The 5,870-nt window shown below is 37.9% G+C and overlaps 1 pseudogene; it reads right to left on the bottom strand.

The window, feature by feature from the left end:
- Positions 1 to 3,217: 3,217 nt before the first annotated feature.
- Positions 3,218 to 3,644, bottom strand: LOC122208604 (annotated as a pseudogene).
- Between the last annotated feature and the right edge of the window lie 2,226 nt (positions 3,645 to 5,870).

Below are 5,870 nucleotides of genomic sequence, written 5' to 3'. Positions count from 1 at the left end.
TAACATTCTGGGGAGGGGGGTGAATTCATACCTACAGACATCGGAGGGGGGTGAATTCATACCTACAGACATCATGCTGGGCTCCTGCATTGGAGAGAAACCTTCTCCAATGGCCCCTCTGTGGCTGTGGTTTATTACCTCGATGATTTTGTTGCTTGTTGTAACCCAATATGTATGTTAGTATACCTTAAGGAATAGGTTGTCGTCCGATTTATTAGTTGGAGTATCTTACATCTTTCAATGGTAGGGAAAATTTTATATTGACATATCCAGAGTTTTTATTGAAGTTATATTAGTCCTATCTATCAGAGATATGCTAGAAAATCTATAACTTCCACCAAAATGTTGCCCATGTGAGCAATTCAGTTTATGAAGTGCAATCTTCTAAGGCAGGCTTAGGGCCTCGTGATTCATTTTTCAACCTATGTGATGTTTAATGATTTTGTCAAAATAAAAACTAATATACAGTTCTATGTCCATCATCAAATTATGCCATTCAATTTATAGCTTACACTATGAAAAAAGACATCCAGATATGGAGGTTTGAGGAGTAGGAAATAGCTCCAGTCTATGCAATTCTCCTTCCTTTGACACAGATGTTTGTAGTAGGTGAGAAGTTATTTGGTTTATTATTACACTGGGAATTTTTTATAACAGAGTAATGACATTGTTTCATTATGTCAAACATGTAGATATCTACCTGGGGTACACTGTTGGACCAAAAAAATGATTATTAAAAAAATGAAACTATATAAAACAAGAGGGAAAAGGGCTGAAAGGTCTTTATCACATTGTTTAAACCAATCTTAAATTCCATTTTCTAAACTACTGAACAGTAATTCCCAAACATATTCATTTTTCTTAGCCATCATAGAATATCAAGAAGCATTTTTGCAAGTTGTGTGTGTGTGTGTGTGTGTGTGTGTGTGTCTGAGTGTGTGTTATGAGCTCATGCATGCACAGACATTTTAAAAGGCTGAATATAATTCACATTCCATTTTAATCTTCTTTGTTACATATTGTTTTCTTAAGAATTAGATATTGTTAAATAATGTCAAGGAATGAAAACTTCCATAATTAAAAAGGAGAAAACTAATATGGTTCTCTCTTTGGAGGATAAGATTTCCGCAAATAAAGTTACACTGGTCATTTAGATAACGGTATTCCTAAATCATCCCTGATGATAAGTCTAGTGTATTTTCACCTTCTGAATTGATGAAAAGCAACCTTACATTTCAAGTAGGTGAATTTCTGAGTTCCTCGTTTTCTCTTCTTAGAGTGAGGGATTTAATATTTGACAACATCCTTCCAAGATCCTTTAGATTTTTGTGTATCACTGTGAGATATACCAGGAATTAGACCCACTCTGTAACTCCCTACAAATATTAACCCAGGTTCACTTCAAAGGCACGTGCTAAGATTTCTTATGACCATGCATGAAGACATTTTTATTTTAACATTCTGAGAAAGCATATAAAGCTTGGAATGATTCAACAACTAGCCCAGAGCCTCACACTTAACTAGTAGGGAATTCAGACTCATACTCAGATTTGTCAGAGTCAAAGGCCTATGTTCTTTATGGAATATTGCACAGCTTCTGGAAGTTTCAGAATGCCAACTGTAATGGGGCAAAATCACAGACACATGTCAGATTTAGTATTTATCACCAGAATGTTCAGCACAAAGCATCGATCCCCCGTGCATGCTAGATCCTGCCACTGATCATTTTGCCTTTTTCTCATACACAGCACATGACTCCAAAAACAAGGCTCATGTGGAAAAGGAATTTACATTTTCAATTATGTATCTGTTCCTGGATGTATTAAAACAGATTCATCTTTAATACCATTCTAACCAATTTTTTTTTTGTTACTGGTAACTAGTGAGAGTTTATCAAGAGGAAGCAGATAAGGATTAAAAATAGAATCTTAGGATTTTGTCATCAGTATTATGGCTCAAGAGCAATGAAATGTTGGAGATCCCAGGAAATAAAAGCTGCCACATGGAAAAATTAATAGTTCAGAGGGTTTCATAATAGAATTGCTCTAGGAAAAAAAAAGAATCATTAGTTCAAGTCACATACAAGCATACCTCTTTTTCTTTTAAGTTTATTTATTTTGAGAGAGAGAGAGAACACATACATACATGCATGTTGGGGAGGGGGAGAAGGACAGAGAGAGGGAGAGTGAGAGGACAGACAGAATTCCAGGCAGGCTCTATGCTGTCAGTGCAGACCCCAATGTGGGACCTGAGGTCACGAACTGTGAGATCATGACCTGAGCTGAGATCCAGAGTCAGATGCTTAACCAACCAAGCTACCGAGGTGCCTCCAGCATACCTCCTTTTTATTGCATTTTGCTTCATCACACTTTGCACATATTGTTTTTTGTTTGTTTGTTTGTTTGTTTACAAATTAAAGGTTTGTGGCAACCCTGCATCTAACCAGTCTATCAGCATCACTTTTTCAACAGGATTTGCTCACTTTGTGTCTCTTTGTCACATTTTGGTAATTCTCATAGTATTTCAAAGTTTTTCATTATTATTATACTTGTTATGCTGATCTCTGGTCAGTGATCTTCGATGTCACTATTATAACTGTTTTGGGGCACCAAAACCCAAGCCCTTTACAATGGCAAACTTAACTGATAAATGTTGTATGTGTTCTGACCGCTGATGTGGTGGAAATAGTAAACCAGAAGTGGTGCCTGGACATGGGACCGGATTGCTGCAATCTCATGATAAAACTTTAATGGCTGAGGAGTTGCTTCTTATGGATGAGCAAAAAACTGGTTTCTTGAGATGGAATCTGTTCCTGGTGAAGATGCTGTGAAGATCGTTAAAATGACAACAAAGGATTTAGAATATTCTGTAAACTTAGCAGGCTTTGAGAGGACTGACTCCAATTTCAAAACAAGATCTACTGTGGGTAAAATGCCATCAAACAGCTTAGCATGTTACAGAGAAATCATTCATGAAAAGAAGAGTCAACCGATGCAGCAAATTCTACTGTTGTCTTTTTTAAGAAGTTGCCACAGCCACCCCAAACTCCAGCAACCACCAGCCTGATCAGTCAGCAGCCATCAACATCGAGGCAAGAGTCTCCATCAACAAGATTATGACATGATGAAAGCCCAATGATGACTAGTACTTTTTAAATTATCAATGAAGGATTTCTTTTTTTTTCCAGAGAAGTCTGTGCTTTTATTAGCCAAACAGGCTACTTCAGAAGGATGAAGCAGGACGAGTGGGTGGCCCCAACGCTAGGCTTGCCATGCTTCACAAGCTTAGAGGTGAGGGAGAACTCACCCAGGTAGTAGCCAATCATCTCAGGCTTCATTTCCACCTGACTGAAGGTCTTGCCACTGTAAACACCCGCCATGTTGCCCCCCATCACAGGCAAAATGATCATGTCCTGAAGGCATGCCTTAACCACTTTGGGCTTCTCCATTAGGGAGGCCTCCTTATTGGCCTTGTGCAGGTGCTTCAGCAGTGACAGCTGCTTCCTCTGCAAACCCCAGTTCAGCCTCTGTTGCTGAAAGGCAGTGTGCAGCTGCATCAACTATTCATAGGATCTGCCCAGCAGCTGGTCAAGGTCCAAGCTGCAGGAGGTGAACTTGCTTCTTCTTCTGCTCCACTTATGCCATCTTATCCACTCTTTGCAAAGGACTGTTTTTTAAGCAAAGATATGTACATATTTTTCTAGATATAAAACTATTGCACGCTTAACTTTATTGCACAGTATAGTGTAAACATAAATTTTATATGCACTGGGAAACCCCAAAATCCATTACTTGCCTCATCACCATACTTGCTTAACTGCAGTGGTCTGGAATCAAATCTATGTTATCTCTGAAGTATGCCTGTGTTACATTAGAGCATGGAACAAATGGATGTCCAACACTAGCAGAGAAGAATACCACAGAAGTTTGAAGAAAGGGAAACCCTACAGAAAACAAATCAGAGCAAAATGTTTTCTGCACTAGATCTCAAATCCAAAGATTTTAGCTCAATGGGTATCAAAAACATAAGACCCAAGACATTGACCATATCACTGAAAGTGTGAGTAATACTCAAAATTGTTTTAAATGGCAGATACTCCAACCAAATGTCATTGAATTGCTGAGAAAGTTATTTATTTTTCCATTCTTTCTAGTTACATTAATAAAGAAGTTTGCATACCATGTTAACATGTCTTTAGCACTCTATTAACACTTGTTAATTTCTCCTGTGCAGTAATGCAGTTTCCTTTAAAGATACATTTATTTACACTAAAAGGGAGTCAGTTTAAAGGAAAATAAGTAGAGACTTTATGCGGATATGGTGAAAATCATGACAATGTAATATAATTACTGAACTTGAAAAACGCTGCACATCTGGAGAAAAAGCAAGGTGAAATGCTAAAAAACCTGAGTCCTTTAGCAATATTTAGGGACAAGCCCATCTCTCGTCACCTCTGAGATTTGTGGGATGAACTGATACTGAGTCAGACACAAGGGCAAGTTGAGGCAAAATATAATGAGTTTGATTTTATACACTTCCTGGTCATCCACTCAATAGCAAGCCCTAGATACAAGGATAAATGAGATTCAATTCCTGACTGGCCCCTCCCTCAGCATCACAGAAATTTTCTGTAGCAAGAGACTTTCTCAGGTAGTTCTAACCACCAGAGACAAATTTTTTCCAACCGCAGACTGCCCTTCTATGGCATGAAGCCACTCACAGGACTTCTAATCACTCATTCCATAGTTATGCCAGGCAGTCGTTTCTCCTTGGAATATGTCTCCTCCATCTGAAATACTCTCAGTTTCTTCTGTCATTCCCAATTTTCCCTCTACCATCTTGACTCCTCATCACTGAAAACATTCTAATTTGTTTATATTTTTAAGCATTACAACCAGAACTACATATACTATTTTAGGTCTAGCAATATTATTTTAAGGATCAGAAAACAGAGACAATCAATTGAGCACTATTATAGGAAAATTTTCCTACGTTTGTTTCAGCTCTGGATCATACCAGCTTTGGGTGTTCCATTGATGACTCTGAATTAACTTACTTTTTCTTAAAAGTATGGAGACTCAACATAGCTTAAGTAATCATTTCTTTTGAGTTCATGAGTTACATAATTAGAAAATAAATACAAAGCACACATAAGGCACATGTGTGCCTTTCCATAAGCACACATCCTTTACCACTGTTCTCTAAGTTCCTCAGGTAATATAAATAGGGATTCAAAGGAAAGGGGCCATATGGATAGAATATTACATTGCAGTATTGGTTACATGGCTTCCTATTTTTCATGATTTTTTTTAAAAAGGACTCATATAGCTTAAGAGATTTTATAAGTTTCCAAATTATTTATTTTTTATTTTTTTTTTAATTTTTTTTTTTAACATTTATTTATTTTTGAGACAGAGAGAGACAGAGCATGAACGGGGGATGGTCAGAGAGAGGGAGACACAGAATCGGAAACAGGCTCCAGGCTCTGAGCTGTCAGCACAGAGCCCGACGCGGGGCTCGAACTCACGAACCGCGAGATCATGACCTGAGCCGAAGTCGGCCGCTTAACCGACTGAGACACCCAGGCGCCCCCCAAATTATTTAAAAAAAAAAAGCTTCCTAAGTTTCTTTATACCAATTCTTTCCTTTCCAAACTCACCATAATCACTCATTTGGATGTCATTGTGTTACTAGTGGGGCAGAGAAATCACCTGTTGATGCACATTTACAATAGTCATGTTCTATCTCTCCAATACTACCAGGGGCAGAAGACTGCAGATTAGTTCTTAAGCTAAACCTCACAAAGTACAGAACTCTAATTTTCAATAAAACAGGAAGACAATTCTCCATCTTTTCCAACTGTACCTTTA

Source organism: Panthera leo, chromosome E2, assembly GCF_018350215.1.
Source record: "Panthera leo isolate Ple1 chromosome E2, P.leo_Ple1_pat1.1, whole genome shotgun sequence".
NCBI classification, from domain to species: Eukaryota; Metazoa; Chordata; class Mammalia; order Carnivora; family Felidae; genus Panthera; species Panthera leo.
Note: the sequence above shows the minus strand (reverse complement) of the source record. Positions and strands in the feature narration are given on the sequence as shown.